The sequence below is a fragment of the Musca domestica genome, unplaced genomic scaffold (assembly GCF_030504385.1).
Source record: "Musca domestica strain aabys unplaced genomic scaffold, Musca_domestica.polishedcontigs.V.1.1 15, whole genome shotgun sequence".
NCBI classification, from domain to species: Eukaryota; Metazoa; Arthropoda; class Insecta; order Diptera; family Muscidae; genus Musca; species Musca domestica.
The window spans coordinates 7,793,622-7,812,037 of record NW_026712207.1 but is presented as its reverse complement, the minus strand read 5'-3'; the positions used below and the strand labels follow the sequence as shown (position 1 = coordinate 7,812,037).

Here is an 18,416-nt window from a genome sequence, read left to right as displayed (position 1 = left end):
TAAGGATCTTCTAAGCCATAAACGTGGATTTTTTTAGAGAATCTTTTCAAGGACCTTCTAAGTCATAAACGTGGATTTTTTAAAAAAAATTTCAAGGACCTTTTAAGCCATAAACGTGGATTTTTTAAAGAATCTTTTCAAGGACCTGCTAAGCCATAAACGTGGATTTTTTAAAAAAAATTTCAAGGACCTTTTAAGCCATAAACGTGGATTTTTTAAAGAATCTTTTCAAGGACCTGCTAAGCCATAAACGTGGATTTTTTAAAAAAAATTTCAAGGACCTTCTAAGCCATAAACGTGGATTTTTTAAAGAATCTTTTCAAGGACCTTCTAAGCCATAAACGTGGATTTTTTAAAGAATCTTTTCAAGGACCTTCTAAGCCATAAACGTGGATTTTTTAAATAATCTTTTCAAGGACCTTCCAAGCCATAAACGTGGATTTTTTAAAGAATCTTTTCAAGGACCTTCTAAGCCATAAACGTGGATTTTTTAAAGAATCTTTTCAAGGACCTTCTAAGCCATAAACGTGGATTTTTTAAGAGTTTTTAAGGACCTTCTAAGCCATAAACGTGGATTTTTTAAACAATTTTTAAGGATTACCATAGCCATAAACTTGGGTTTTCTACACAATTTTTTTCAGGGACTACCATAGCCATAAACGTGAGAACATTTTTTTAAGAAATTTTTTTCAAAGGACCTTCATGGATATAATTGTGGGGTTTTGAAAGTATATATGTCTGTAACATGTACACCTGTACACTCGTGAATTTTTCTAGGACCTGGAGGTCAATAATATTGGATTATTAAAGAATTTTTTAAGGAATATCTGATTTTAGATTAGATTATTCGTGGATGTTTTTTAAGAACATACAAACGCCAGTCAAACGCCATAATTTTAATTTTTTTTGAATGAAAGCAAAAAATTTCGGAAATAGCATCAAATTTTAGAATAAGTTTAGATTTGTTCGAATTGGACCCTTTGGCACCAATTATGGCCTTCAAACGGCCAATGAAACCGTCACACGCTGCCCGAATGTTACTCTGCGATATTTTGTTCCATTCCTGGCTAAGCGCTTGTTTGAGGTGATCGACACTTTGGTATTTTTTAGTGCCAACCTTGCTCTCAAAAATACTCCAAAAACAATAGTCCAACGGATTGGTATCCGGAGACTTTGGTGACCATTATGCGCTGGAAATGAAGCGAGGAACATCATTTTGTAACCATTCTTGGTTGGCGCGTGCTGGGTGCGATGGTGCTGAGTCCTGTTGGAACGCCCAAGACCTGCGGCCAAAATGTTTGCGTGCCAAAGGTTTTAATACACACTCCAGAATATTTTCGCAATAATATTCGGCATTTATTCTGATTCTACGGTCGATTCATACGAGCGGAGAGCGACCATTGGCTGTTATGGCGGCCCACACCATCACCATGGACATTTTCTGCTGACCTCTTTGACAAGTAAACACGAATATTCTGTTTGTTTACAAACTGCTGGACAACGAATATTTTCTCATTGGAGACGGAGAAAATCAAATTCGGCTGTTCACCACTTTCGGCCAAGCGAAGCAACTCTGTAGCTCTTTTGAATCTATTTTCTTTCTGTTGAAATTTATTCAAATTTAAATGCTGGAGTTCTCTAACGACTTGTGGTTTTCCAGCCAAAAATAAAGAAATCACACTATCACGCTTCGTTCCATTCCGTCACGAATAACTTTTTTCTGGAAAATTCTCACCAAAATGCTTTTGTACGCTTGTAAACAATATAATGAGCTGTCACTGGAATAATTTTGACAGCTGTCGGACGAGTGGCTTAGAAATGACAGCAGTCTGAAGTCGGTTGCAGTTTTTTCATCGCACCCTGTATTTATATATTATTCCCCCCCCCCCCCCCCCCTCCAAATGAAAAATAAATATTAGTTTTGCAATTAAATGAAATGAGGATACTTTCATTTCGGCAGGATTAGATTGTTCTGAGAAAAATCCATTTTAGTTTAATTCAAAATAAAATACATTTTTATCATTTCAATCATTTTCCTGTCTGACACAGCCGTTCACTTACATACATACATACACTTATACATAAATACACATATGTATACATGTATGTATCCAGGTTTGATATATCATTGATATTGTCTATTTATATATTTCATCAAATGAATGCCTCAATGCCTGGGATAGCCGAATGGCGTTAAATAGCTTTCAATCGTCAACAACAATAGCACCGCAAATTTCCTCGGAATTCATCCATCATCACACACATTCAATTAGTGATTACAAAATCCGATTTTGATTTGTTGTTGTTTTTTTCTTTAAATATCCAAGTGCCACAAACATGAGCAGATTTTCCATTAACACACCGCCACCCTACAAATACTTTCTTCTTGGGAAAATAAATCTTAACCGAATTTAAAAATTGAATTTATGTGTTCTGTGGAAAATGTTCAGAAATGTAATTTTCAACAATGAAATATAATGAAGGAGATTGCATTATGGATTTCATAAAACCTCTAGAGGGGTTGTGGTTTCAAATGAAAAACATTGCCGAAATAAAATTGAAGAATGAAACGGGTTATTGAAGGATGAATGGGCTATATTTAGGTGGATTTCTCATTTTGTGGAAAACGAGTGTGGACAACCAAACAGAGGGGTTTTCAAGTCGTCAGCATTGAGATTTTTATCCAAATGTCTTTGAAAGGTCCTTGAGAATCTTTGAAGTGATTATGCTTAAAGAGAATAATAATAACACGCTCACCATTTCATTACGATAGCCCCATTAATCTGCCTGTAACAGCAAAAGTAAAACGAAAGACCCTTCAAAAATATTCACATAAAACCCACGATAAATGCTATAAAGGTCCGTCACAATGAAGTTAAAAAAGCACCCATAGCTTTAATGGCCCTTAACAACCTAAAATCAAAACGGTAAAGGCCTTTGAAAATTCTACGTAAGAGACAGTCTTAGAAAAAAATAGTTTTAAAATGTCATAATTATGGCTCTTAAAACCTTCGTAATATTTTCTTATAAACTCTAAATAAGTGTTCTAAAGGTTATTGAAAACTTGTTCTAAAATTTAACCTTTAAGGCCCTTATAGTCCTGAAAAAATATAGATTAAAAATCTCAAAATAAAGCTCCAAAAATCCTTGGAAACTTGTTCTTAAAAGTCTGTGACTGCGGCCCTAAAAGTTCCCAGAAAAAAAAAGTTCCCCGAAAAAAAAAAACAGTAAGGAATTATCAAAAGTTGGGTGGGGCCGACTATATGATACCCTACACTACGCTATGCGTATTTAGTAGAGTCACCTGTAACAAAAGAGTTTATATTGGGAATTTATGTGAAGTAAATCATAACAACTATGAACCAAATAACATCGCTATATAGTGCAGGATATCACTTCAATAAGGACTATATTAAAAAATATTTATTGGAGCAATAGCTATAACGGACCGAGATTCATCAAATGGCAAAATTAGGTTGAATATGAAATCAATCAATTCAATTTGATGGCTGATATTACATATATGGTGAGCAATAACCGTAAAATCGGATAAAGATGTATATCCGATCCGATAAAATCTGAACCGATCTCGATAAAATTTAGCATTGTCATTGTTGTGGACGGCACATTACGCATGTGCGGGACTTTAACATTGAAATCGGAAAAAGATGAAAAAACTGCAACCAACTTCAGACTGCTGTCATTTCTAAACCATTCATCTGACAGCTGTTAAAATTATTCCAGTGACAGCTCATTATATTGTTTACAAGTGTACAAAAGTATTTTGGTAAGAATTTTCCGGAAGAAAAGTTATTCGTGAAAGAATTCAAGCGGGATAGTGTGACTGCTTTATATTTGGCTTGAGAACCACAAGTGGCTATCGTTAGAGCACTCCAGCATTTAAATTTGAATAAATTGTTTGTGTCTCGTACCATCGCTCGTTACCGTGATATTGGTAGCGTAGCCCGATGCCAAGGAAGTGGACGGAAGATAACAACAACATCAGCAGAAATGGTTCGAAAAGTAAAGAAGCTACTTAATCGAAACCTGCGTCGCAGTGGCCGAAAAATGGCTCATGAGCTGAACATATCGCAATATACCATTCGCAAATATTGCAAAAAGAGCTCGGGGTAAAGCCATTGGAATTCCCAAAAGTGCAAGAACTTACACCACAACCGAAAGAAAATAGACTCAAAAGAGCTAAAGGGTAGCTTCACTTTGGCCGAAAGTGGTGAATTTGCCGAATTTGGTTTTCTCCGTATCCGATGAGAAAACATTCGTCGTCCAACAGTTTGTAAACTGATCTCGTTTACATGCCAAAGAGATCAGCTTAAAATGTGCACCTTCGGTTGGCCACCAGAACTCAAGCGCCGGCCATGGTGATGGTGTGGTCCGCCATAACAGCCGATGGTCGCTTTCCAGTCGTAATAATCGACCGTGGCATCAGAATAAATGCCGAATATTATTGCGAAAATATTCTGGAGGGTGTATTAAAGCCTTGGGCACGCAAACATTTTGGCCGCAAACCTTGGGCATTCCAACAGGAGGAACTCAGCACCACCGCACTCAGCACGCACCACCCAAGAATGGTTACGAAATGAGGTTCCTCGCTTCAATTCCAGCGCATATTGGCCACCAAAATCTCCGGATCTCCAATCCGTTGGACTATTGTGTCTGGAGTATTTTGGAAAGCAAGGTTGGCACTAAAAAATACCAAAGCGTCGATCACCTCAAGCAAGCGCTTCCCCGGTAATGGGCCAAAATACCGCAGAGCAACATTCGGTCAGCGTGTGACGGTTTCATTTGCCGTTTGAAGGCCATAATTCGTGCCAAAGGTGACCAATTCGAACAAATCTAAACTTATTCTAAAATTTGATGATATTTTCGACACTTTTTGCTTTCATTCAATGAAATTTAAAAAAAATGTAAAAATTATGGCGTTTGTTGCAGGTTTTTTTTTATCTCACCCTGTAATTCCGTTCAGACTTGGAACATCTCAATATTTTCAGCAATTCAAGATCTGTTTTAAAGATGGTAGTAGAAATCGGACCATTCCTTCTGCTACCTCCCCCACAAAGGGTTGAAATTTTCATGAAGCTCATAAAATGCAAAATTAACATCCGATTCCATTCAGACTTGGTATATCCGAATATGTACGATCATAAAATCGGAAATAAGCATCCAAATCTCTTCAAATTTTGCACATACAAATATTTTTGCTAACACAAGATCTGTTGTGAAAATGATAAGTATATGCCAACCCCTACCTCACCACAAAGGGTTCCAGAATCGTGGATTTTTAAAACATTTTTCCGAAAGGACTTCCTGTTCGGAAAACAGGGATTTTTTTAACATTTTTAGGGACATTTTTTCAGTGACTTCCTTGTCAAGAATTGCGGTTTTTTTGGCATTTTTCGCAAGGACTTCCTTGACAAAAGTCGTGAATTTAAAAACAAAAAAAAAGCATTTTCATGGACTTCCTAGGTAAAAATTGAAGATTTTTAAAAATATTCTGGGATTACCTAACCAAAAATCGCGGATTTTCCAAAAATTTTCAACAGGACAAAAAACGGTAATTTATTAAAATTATTTTTAGAGATTATCAGAGAATATTTATTTTTAAAGTATTCTTAGCCAAAAATCGTGAATCGTTTAAAAATATTTTAAAGGTGTCCCTGGCCAAAAACTGTAGATTATTAAAAAAGTATTTTCAAATTCCTGTTGGCAAAAAATAGAGGATTTTTCAAAATAATTTCATGGAATGTCGGATAAAATATTACGAATCTAAAAAATTCTGGATAAATTCCTTACTTCTATGCTAATACAATATTTTTTATAGGGACCTTCAAAAAAATAAAAAAAATGCAACAATTGAATATTATTTGAAGTAAATATGTCAAAAATTAATTAAAACCAATAGGAAAATATTTTTACATATATGTTATTTATACATATGTATGTATATATGTTTGTAAATAAATATAAATTATTTTCCATTGTCCAAAAATTCCCCCCATCACCAATCAATTCAAATCAATCGACAACAGCAATTTGTGGGAAATTTGAAAATTATTTTCACATTTGTTTATCGGAATCGGAATAAAAATACATTTATTTTTTTTTTTTTTTTTATTTTGATTTGTAATTATTGATTTGCATGGTCACTGAACAATTGGACAGCTTGCGGTTGCCAGTAGTAGCTGTTGAGTTAGCTGCCATTCAACGTCACTCCGCGTTGAAACATTAAATTGAAGAAATAAAAATAGAAATAGAAAAATGGACAATAAACTGGAAAACAATAAATGATTCATTCGGTTAAATAAAACAAAAAAAATACAAAGTTATTCAACTTCGAATGTGAAGACGAGATAATGTGACAGCGGACATGTATGACACACCAACTAACAACATGTTGATGGTTATGGAGAAAATCATAAAATTTCTGTTTTATTTTTGGAAATTTAATAGTGGATATCAATACCATATTCGAGGAGCTGGATAATTGTTCCATGAAAATGAGAAATGAAATATGTCACAAAGGAAAAAAATGTTCAAAGAAAAATATCTGGAAATTATTTTTCATTTCAGTCCATGAAACTGGATGATTGTTTTATGGAAAAATTATTGAAATGGAAAATAATAAAAGAAAATATTTGTCATTCATAGAACAAGAATTTTTTATACTCCATGAATATAAAAAATAAAAATAAAATTATATTTTATATGAAGCACATATAAACAACGACTTTTTGGACGAAATACATTTCAGACTGGCTCTGTCTACCTGGCGCCCAATTTATTTAAAGTTTCTCAAATTTTAATATTTATGACAATATAAGGTCTTGTGTGCAAAATGCTACGGTATCCCGAAAAAACAAGCCAAAACTGTTTTAAATCGACTATATTTAAAAAAAATTCGAGGACTTGCCCATCAGGAATCGTGGATTTTTAAACATTTATTTCAAGGACTGCATGGTCAGATTTATTAATTTTTTTAAGGAGAAACCGGATATATCGTTCGTGTTTTTTTTTTTTTAAATCTATTTCAAAAGCTTCAAGGTCAGGCTTATTACTTTGTTCAAGGACTTTCCGATCTGGAATTTCATAAACATTTTGGAAGGACTTCCTGCTGGATGTTTTAAACTTTTAGTGCCAAAACATTCCGGCTGTAAATATAGTGTTTTTAAAAAAGGTATTTTTAGAGACTCGTTTTAAAATATTTTTCAAAGAATTTCTGACCAGGAATCGAAAACATTTTTTTTAAATATATTTTCAAGGACTTCCCAATCTGGTGTTGAGGATTTTTCCAAAAAAAAAAAATTTGATATTTTGATATTTTTAAAGTATTTTTAATGACTTATACGCCAAAAATAGTGGACTAAAAATAATAATTTTATGTACCTTTAGGTTGGGAATCGGGGAGTTTTAAACATTATTCTCATAGACTTCCGGTCTTTATAAATCTTGGATTTTTTCAACATCTCGTAAGGCATTATCCAGAACTCTCGTTTAAGTATTTTTTATTCAGGAATAGCGTTTTCAGATAAAACATATTTCCTAGGACACTGATTTCAGGAATTTGAATTTTTAAAAATTTTCTAATTGGCGTCCTGAAAATTTTTAAAATTTTTACAAGGCATATTTAAACACTTTCTCAATGATTTTCCAGTTATATGGACGGTGGATTTTTTAATTTTTTAAGGACATATTGGCCAGGAATTTTATATAAAAAAAATCAAGGACTTGATTTCTTTTAAATATTTTTATCTAAGGACTAAGGACTTATCTAAGGATGTAAGGAATCGTGGACTGTTTAAAAAAATTAGGGACTTCCTGACAAATTAACATGGATTCTTTTGCAAAAAAAATTGCAAAGAATTCCTGGTCAGGAATCTTCTTTTTTTAATTTTTTTCAGGGACTTCCTGGCAAGGAATAGTTATTTGTTTTAAACATTTTTAAAAGACTTCTTGGTCAGGAATCGCATTTTTTTAAATTTTTTTCAGTGACTCCCTTGTCTGGAATTGTAGATTCTTTTAACAATTTTTGCAAAGAATTCCTAGTCAGGAATCGTTTTTTTAGTATTTTCAGGGACTTCCTGACAAGGAATCGTGGATTTCTGGACAATAATCTTAAAAAATTTGATTTTCTAAAAAAAAAAATTAGGAACATTCTAGGCAAATATTGAAGATATTTAAAAATGATTTCCTCAACAAAAATCGTGGAACTTCAAAAAATATTTTTTCTTTGAAAAAAATCGATCATTTTTAAAAATCTTTTTTAGAGGTTATTAAAGGATGTGGCCAAAAATCGTGGGTCTTCATGGGTACAAAAAATAGAAGATTTTTCATAAAAATTTATTGGGACTTCCAGAGAAAAAATTGTGGATTTAAAAAATTCTAGTAAATTTCTAGACTTTCTAGCCGAAAATTGTGGATCTTAAAATAAAAGTTTCAATGATCTCTTGATAGAGGATTTTCAAAATATTTTCCAGGACTTTTTAGATTTCTTGGCCAACAATTGTGTACTTTTGACAATGGTCTTCAAAATTTCCAGGATTTTCTAGATTTCTTGTCCAAGAATTGTGTACTTTTAAAAAATGTTTTCAAAAACTTCCTCACCAAAACTGGGGGATTTTTGATGGACTTAATGAGAAAAATATTTGTTTTTTAAAAATGTTTCCAATGTCTGCCTGATCAGAAATGGTTGATTTTTAAAAATATTTCTAGGAAAATCGTGCTTTTAAAAACAAATTGCATGGTCCTAAATGTCAAGAACTTTCGGGCCTTTTTTAACATTTTGTGAAATGTCTTTCTTGGAAAAAATCTGAGTTCTTTAAAAAATCGTGAATTTCTAATGATATTTTTTAAATTTCTGGCAAAAAATCGTAGATTCTGTTAAAAAATCATAAATTATGGAATCAGGGATTACGGATTTTTTTTTTCAAATCAGACCAGAAAATCATAAATTTTCAGAAATTTTCTTTTAAGGATCACATGAAAATTTTAGATATTTAACAAGGTTTGGTGCAAAGCCACGTGGAAATTTTTTTTTCGAAAAAAATTAATTTTTTCGGCGATTTTCTGATAAAAAATTGTGTTTGTAAATTGTGGTTTATTTAAATATATTCAAGGGCATACCGGTTTTTTAAATAAATTTTCCAAAAGCTTCCTCGTCAGAAATCCTGAACTTCTTAAAAATAATTTTCGATATTTTATGTAAGAAAAGTTCTTGGAAAAAGTAATGAATATTCATATTTTTAGGGATATCCTGGCAACCAATCTCCGATATCTTAAGGATATTTTAAGAATTTCTGGCCTAAATATGGATTTTTTTACAAGCTTTTTTTAAGGAACCCCTTAAAACTATCAATATTTTTCTTCAATTGAATTTTTGAAAAAATAAGATCGTTGATTATTTTTAAGAACTTCCTGGTGGAAAAAATCATATAAAATATTCAAGGTATTGCAAAACATTGCAAATTTAACGATGTACCAATAATATAACGATGTACCAAGCTTGGACCAAATCGAGAGTTATTGTGCGCACCAGCCGGACAGAAAGACGGATGGACATTGCTAGATTGACTCCAAATGTCCTGGAATGGTTTTGGTCCAAAGAGACCTCGGATCTAAAACCGTAATTTCGATGTGGCACGTTTGGACAGTATCGAATGATATTTACCCTCTCTAGCCATATGGCTGAGGGTATAAAAAGTGTTTTTCTAAAAAAATATTTTTTCGTCGATTTACTTACCAAATTTTTTGTTCGTAAATCGTGGACTGTTTAAATATATTTTTCAAGACCCTCCCTATTTTTAAATACATTTTTTAAGAACTTCCTGGCAAGAAATCGTAAACTTATAAATTCCTGGAAAAATAATGAATATTATTTTTTTAAGGATATTCTAACATCCAATCGCCGATATCTTAAGGATATTTTAAAATTTCCTTTCCAAAATATATTTTTTTTTTCTAAAGTATTTTATATAATTGATTTTTTGGAAAAAATGAAACCGTGGAATATTCCAAATAAAAATGTATTAAGGTCTTCATACCTAAACATTGTGAAATTGCCTAAAATCACGAGTTTGATATTATTCAAGAACTTGTGGAACATAAAAATAGTACATTTTTTATTAAATAATATTTTTTAATGATATTTTGACTAGAAAATTCGATATTTGGTAATAACACACTACTACCATAGCACGGTCATAATTTGTGGTTGTCGTTTCCGATAGGAAATGATATTTCTTTATTCCAATAATTAGATGATCTACGTAGGTTCTGATTTTCAATATTGAATTTATTTCAATAGAAGATTTAATTTTCAGTTTTCGTTGTAACCATTAGTGCGTCTATCATCAACTTTTTTTATGAAAATTGTTTAAATTTTTCCCTAAATGTTTTCCGTTTAAAAAATCATTCAACATTTGCCACGTTTTACAGAATTCTTCTTCTGCTATTAATCCAGCGATTTTTTTTTTCGCTCCACATCCATTTTCTTCTCACAAAACGGTCAGCTGTTTCTTTGTTTTTATTTCTACTTTTCTTTTTTTTTAATTTGTCTCAAGGCATTCTAAGGTTTGCAGCTGCAATTAACTTTAAAAGAAATCCTCAGAATTTCTTGGTTGCCTCAATTACAACGGTTTTTGTTCGTCTTTAATTGCAATGAACAGCAACAGCAACAGCAACAACAACAACAAACCTTAAATTTCATATCAATTAAACAATTCAAATGGCTAGTTGTTAAATATGCCCTTGTCCAAGAGGGCGGTGGCGGCGACGGTGGCGGGCCACACGCAAACAATCCAAGAATCAAAATGCTGTGGGCGGGTTGTATCCTTTGATTTATAAAAAAAGAAAGAAAAATAAAAACAACAACAGCAACGTATTTGTTATTTTACTTGTTCTTTGTCTAGGCAATGGTTACAACAAAACCAACAATCAACCAGCCATGACCAATATTGAAAAAAAAAAAAAAAACAAGAAAAACAAACAAAGGCGAATTTATGGCCAAAGAAGGGAAGAAATTCTGAACACAAAAATTGAAAATTATTTGTTGTTGTTTGCCTTACATGAGAAAATTGTTTAATATTTTAGTTTATTTTCTTTTCGTTTGTATTGTCAGAGTTATTGTCGTTGTTTTTATGGCTGTTGTGTGTGAGTGTGTGTTTTTTTCATTTTCTTAAGCTATATAAGCTTCGTTGTTATCTCAACTGTAAAATTTTGTCTCTCCTCTCCCGCTCAGCAGTTTTCTTCCATGAAAAAAAAACCTAAAGCAATTTGAACATGTGTGCGTGTGGCAAGAAGAGTTTGCCTAATAGCCAATGGATGGAGGGTTGTGGTCTAACGTATGGGACATTTAATGTATACAGCGATAGATATAATAACAAAATGTATCAAATTAAAGTTTTTGTTAAATTTTCAAAAGAAAATCAGAGCTTTTATAACAAGAGGTTTAAGAAAAAAAGTGGTAAGACCTTTTGAGGTCCTTCGGAAATTTGTTTGAAAATTTTTGGTTGCAAGCACTAACAGGGAAAATAATCTGGAATTTTTGCAATTTTTTCAAGATTTCTATGCAAATTTTAAATCTTTAACACCAGAGTCGTTAATTCGTAATAAAACTTTCTTCAAAGACTATCAGAAGCAGAATCACTAACTTTTAACATATATTTTTTTATCAAGAGCCATCAGGAATTTTCAGGAATAAGATCGGAAAGTTATAAGATAGGTCTTTTAAAGCACTATCTGGGCTAGAACATTGGATTTTTATGTTAACGGGCTATTTTGACTAAAAAAAGCGAATTTCTAGAATTTCTTCGGAAAGGTCCTAAATCTGAGATTTTTTACGATTTTTTCGTTAAAAAATCTTTTAAGGCTGGAATCGTAAATGTTTTTTTTTTAGGAATTGGCGTTACTAGATATGCCAATTTAAAGACAATCGTGGCTAAAATAACGAACTTTTCAGGTACATATTTAAGGCCTAGTTAGACTAGATTATTTTTACAAGAATCATTAGGACTAGAGTCAACATTTATGCAAACAATTTTTTGGAGGACTAGATGTCATGAAATTGAGTTTCTCCAAACATTTTTTTCTAAATATTTTTTAAATACTTTTTGGGCAAAATTTTAATGATTTTCTGAATAGAATTTTTATCACAATATGCTAAAAAATTTCTGGGCATCTTGGGCAGAAATTTTATATTAAAAAAAATCAAGGACTTGATTTCTTTTAAATATTTTTATTTAAGGACTTCCATGTAAGGAATCGTAGATTTTAATAGTGGATTTTGAAAGTTTTTAAGAACTTCCTGACAAGGAATATTTTTTTTTAATGACCAATAATCTTGAATTTTTTTTCTGCCAGGACTGCCTGATCTGGAACCGTCAATTGTTTAAAAAAAATTTTAGGGACTTCCTGACAAATTATCGTGGATTCTTTTGAACAAATTTTTCAAAGACTTCCTATTCAGAATTCTTATTTATTTTTTTTTTTTAATTTGTTTTCAGGTATTTCCTTACAAGAAATATTGGTTTGTTTTAAACATTTTTGAAAAGACTTCTTGGTCATGAACCGTCAATTTTTTCAGAGACTTTCTTGTCCAGAATAGTGAATTCTTTTAAAAAAATGTGCAAAAAATCGTTTTTTCAGGGACTTCCTGACAAGGAATAGTGGGTTCCTGGACACTAATCCAAAAAAATCTTGAATTTCTAAAAAAATTAAATTTTTAATTAAAAATTAAATTTTTTAATTTTTTTTTTTTTCTAAAAAAAATTTAATTTTTTAAATTTTTTGTTCAGATTAAAAAAAAACTCTAAAAATCGTGTTTCAAGATAAATGGTTTCAAGTACATCATGGCAAAAAAAAATATTTTTTGAAAATTGTTTACGATTTTTTTTTTTTTTTTAAACTCATTATCCCTCCATCCAGTACCAAATGTGGTAACATATAGTACGCATATCCAAAACAATCTACATCTCTCCACCCTAGACACAGTAACCTAAAAATAGTTCCGTTTAGTAATTTTCGAACAGATACAGAACACATTTGCAAAATCATCACCAGTACCTATAGAGACCTCAATATAAAATTTCGAACTTCCAGCTCTATCCCTTCATCTAATATCCAATTTAGTACCGCCAACCATTATAGTACACATTTCTAAAACCACATTCATATCTCAATTCCAGATACCAACAGAGACCTCAATATCAATTTTCGGGATTCCACCTTCATTCGTTTCACCCAATACGTAGTTTGGTACCAATCAGTACTTTTTGAACAATTATAGAGCATATATATCCAAAAAAAAAAAAAAAAACCTCCATATCTCATCCTCAGATACAAACAGTGCACATAATATCAAATTCCAGGATTTCAGATCTTTAATTCTCCCCATTATCTAATATAGTACAATTATGGCACACATTTCTAAAACAACTTCCATATCTTAACCGCAAACACCAATAGTAACATCCATATCAAATGTCATGACTTCAGTTCTATCCCTTCACCCAATATCCAATTTAGTTCCTCTCAGTACTTTTTGTACTATTATAGTACACATTTTCAAATCCACCTAAAAATCTCAATTTCAAATATGAACAGAGATCTCAATATCAATATCAAATTTCGGATTTTCGGCTCTATCCCTTCACCCAATACCAAATTTAGTAACACTTAGTACTTTTTAGTATGTATTTCTTAATCCACCTCCGTATCGCATCCCTACACACTAACAGTGTTGCTAATGCTAAATTTCAGATTTCAAGCAGTATCCGTTCACATAGTACCTTTTCTGCCATAGGCTTTAGTAGACATTAGGATCTTCAGAAACTAATTTTGAAACAATCCCAGTCTATAATGCCTCTAAAAATATAAAAAGACCAAATACAGAAAGGTACCTTTGTATTGGGGCTATACCAAAACGTGGACCTGCGTACACCATTTTTTACCATACCCATGATGGGTGCTACAACATCAAGATCTTCAAATATAAAATTTGAAACAATTCCGTTGAATAATGCGGCTAATATCATCAAAATACTGAATATTGGCAGGTACCGTTATATGGGGGCTATGCAGGTCCACATGCATAGACAATTTTCCATCATAGGCTGAAGTATCCATTACGAACTTTAAATACGAAATTTGAAACAATTCTTCATCAAAATACCGAACATTGGTAGGTACCGTTATATGGGGGCTATCCGAAGAAGTGTAATTGAATACACAATTTTCTGTCATAGGATTTAGTAGACATTAAGATCTTTAAATACTAAATTTTCAAAAATTTCAGTCTATAATGTCTCTAAAATTATTAAAATACCGAATATCGGGAGGTACCGTTATATTGGGGCTATACCTAAACGTGGACCTGCATACGCCATTTTCCCCCATAGGTTGTAGCACCCATCAACATATAAAATTTGAAACGATTCCGTTGAATAATGCCGCTAATATCATCAAAATTCCGAATATTAGCAGGTACCGTTATATGAGGCCTATACGAAGTCGTGAACCTTCATAGACAATTTTTCATCATAAGTTGAAGTACCCATTACGAACTTAAAATACGGATTTTGAAACAATTCTTCTACAAAATTCCGAATATTGGGAGGCACCGTTATACGGGGGCTATACGAAGACGTGGACCCAGTTTTCCATCATAGGCTGAAGTATCCATTACGAAATTTGTAACAATTCCGGTGAATAATATGGGGAGGTATCATTATATGGGGGCTATATATATGAAAACATGGACCGATATGACCCATTTACGAACTTAACCTGTCTACTGGCAAAATACATAGCTGTGCAAAATGTAAGCTCCCTATCTCATTTCGTTCCAAAGATAGCGTGATTACCACCGACAGACAGACGGACATCGCTAAATTGACTTATAATTTTCGCGCTGTTAGGTCTAACATGAGTATTTCAAAGAAATACAAACGGAATATCAAAATTAATATGCCCTCCACAGTATGGTGGAGAGTATAAAAAAATTCTGAATTTTAAAAATTTTGGCGAAATTTTTAACGGATTTTTTTACATTATAAAATTTAGAGGGTAGGCTTCTTTATTGCTTGTTAGCCTTCATATTACCAAAATTGTTCTAAAAACCAAAAAAAAAAAAATCCCTTCATCCTAGGACTAATATCATACCTAAATGTCTTGCGGGTCATATGTATGCATATTTATTGATAATTTCGAATATTTATGACATAAAATTAAAAGCTTTGACATTTACATTTCAAATACACTCATCATGCTGGCCATTAACATGAAAGAATGTATTCACACTCTGGGCGTATGAGTAATGCAAACCATTACACGTTTAAATTATCCATACGCCACCCAGTGCGTTATGGGCCTATTTTAACAACCACTTTTCCAATTCAATATCTAATTGATCAATCAATAAATTTTGAATATTTATTTCATGCATTCCACTATCACTCCCACCCCATGCTGGCCGTGTAATCCAATACCCTACCAAGGATGTTTGATCCTTATACACACATATCATGTAATGGCTCATACATCTGGCCACATAAAATATGTCCCATTGACCACAAAATTGACACACACACACGTTCACACCAAACATTACCAGAACAGAACAGAGCACATGCCAGTTGTACAAAGCCACACACATGAGTGGACACTTTCCGGACATATGGACAACCAGAACCATTAACGCAAATGTACTAATGGTTGGAGATGATATTGGAAGGAAGATGGGGAAGGCGTCTCGGGGCGAAGGGATGGGGGATAAATGTTGTTATTCTTATGTTCATAAACTGTAAGTGAACAAATGGACAGACGGACGGAAAAGCAGACAAACGCATATGACCATTATATGCTGGAGAAAAAAGAACAATATTTTTTATACCCTCCAGCATACTATGGAGGGTATATGAACGTTGTCATTCCGTTTGTAACTCCTCGAAATACTGATGTCAGACCCAACAAAGTATATATATTCTTGATCAGCGTAAAATTCTAAGTCGATTTGGCGATGTTCGTCTCTCCGCCTATCTGTCTGTCTGTCTGTTGTAATCACGCTATCTTTCTAACGAATTGAGATAGAAGGCTAAAATTTTGCACAAATGTCTATTTCTCAAGTAGACAGGTTAAGTTCGTAAATGGGCCATGTATAATATAACGGTACCTCCCGATATTGGGTATTTTGATGATATTAACGACATTATTCACCGGAAATGTTTCAAATTTGGTATTTGAAGTTCGTAATGGATACTACAGCCTAAGACAGAAAATTGTCCGTGTAGGTCCACGTCTTCGTATAGCCCCCATATAACGGTACCCCCCATTATTCGGTATTTTGATGATTTTAGCGAAATTATTCACCGGAATTGTTTCATATTTGGTATTTGAAGTTCGAAATGGATACTACAGCCTATGACAGAAAATTGTCTGTGCAGGAGCATGTCTTCGCATAGCCCCCATATAACGGCACCTCCCTATATTCGGTATTTTGATGATTTTAACGACATTATTAACTGGAATTGTTTAAAATTTGGTATTTGAAGTTCGTAATGGATACTAAGGCAGAAAATTGTCTGTGTAGGTCCACGTCTTCGTATAGCCCCCATATAACGGTACCTCCCGATATTCGATATTTTGATGCTTTTAACGACATTATTCACCAAAATTGTTTCAAATTTGGCATTTGAAGTTCGAAATGGATACTACAGCCTAAGACAGAAAATTATCTGTGCAGGTCCACGTATTCGTATAGCCCCCATATAACGGCACCTCCCTATATTCGGTATTTTCATGATTTTAGTGACATTATTAACCGGAATTGTTTCAAATTTTGGTATTCGAAGTTCGAAATGGATGCTACAGCCTAAGACAGAAAATTGTCTGTGCAGGAGCATGTCTTCGTATAGCCCCCATATAACGGTACCTCCCGATATTCGGTATTTTTATGATTTTAGCGACATTATTCACCGGAATTGTTTCAAATTTGGTATTTGAAGTTCGAAATAGATGCTACAGCCTATGACAGAAAATTGTCTATGCAGGTCCAGGTCTTCGTATAGGCCCCATATATCAGTACCTCCCTATATTCGGTATTTTGATGATTTTAGCGACATTATTAACCGGAATTGTTTCCAATTTCGTGTTTGAAGTTCGGAATGGATACGACAGCCTATGACAGAAAATTGTCTGTGCAGGTCCACGTCTTCGTATAGCCGCCATATAACGGCACCTCCCGATATTCGGTATTTTGATGATTTTAGCGACATAATTCAACGGAATTGTTTCAAATTTTGTATTTGAAGTTCGTAATAGATACTACAGCCTATGACAGAAAATTGTCTCTGCAGGTCCACGTTTTCATATAGCCCCTATATATCAGTACCTCCTTATATTCGGTATTTTAATGATTTCAGCGCCATTGTTCACCGGAATTGTTTCAAATTTGGTATTTGAAGTTCGAAATGGATACGACAGCCTACGACAGAAAATTGTCCGTGCAGGTCCACGTCTTCGGATAGCCCCCATATAACGGTACCTCCCTATATTCGATATTTTAATGATATTAACGACATTATTAACCCGAATTGTTTCAAATTTGGTATTTGAAGTTCCAAATGGATGCTATAACCTAAGACAGAAAATTGTCTGTGTAAGTCCACGTCTTCGTATAGGCCCCATGTAACGGTACCTCCCGATATTCGATATTTTGATGCTTTTAACGACATTATTCACCAAAATTGTTTCAAATTTGGCATTTGAAGTTCGAAATGGATACTACAGCCTAAGACAGAAAATTATCTGTGCAGGTCCACGTATTCGTATAGCCCCCATATAACGGCACCTCCCTATATTCGGTATTTTCATGATTTTAGTGACATTATTAACCGGAATTGTTTCAAATTTTGGTATTCGAAGTTCGAAATGGATGCTACAGCCTAAGACAGAAAATTGTCTGTGCAGCTCCGCGGCTTCGTATAGCCCCCATATATCGGTACCTCCCTTTGTTCGATATTTTGATGATTTTAACGACATTATTAACCGGAATTGTTTCAAATTTGGTATTTGAAGTTCGAAATAGATGCTACAGCCTAAGGCAGAAAATTGTCTATGCAGGTCCAGGTCTTCGTATGGGCCCCATATATCTGTACCTCCCTATATTCGGTATTTCGACGATTTTAGGTACAATACCCACCGAAATTGTTTGAGATGTCGTATGTGAAGTTCGTAATGGATTCTACAGCCTGTGACAAAAAATTGTCTATGCTGGTCCAGGTCTTCGTATAGCTCCGATATATGCGGTACCTCCCTATATACAATATTTTAATGATTTTAGCTACATTATTTACCGTTTATATCAAGTTTCGAATTTGAATATGGTAATGGCTTATGACAAACAATGC

General features: G+C 33.3%; 1 protein-coding gene across 1 annotated transcript in view; it reads left to right on the top strand.

The window, feature by feature from the left end:
• LOC101898414 (uncharacterized) overlaps nt 1-18,416 on the top strand; it is a 110,183-nt gene that overhangs the window by 80,371 nt on the left and 11,396 nt on the right. The window lies entirely within an intron of this gene.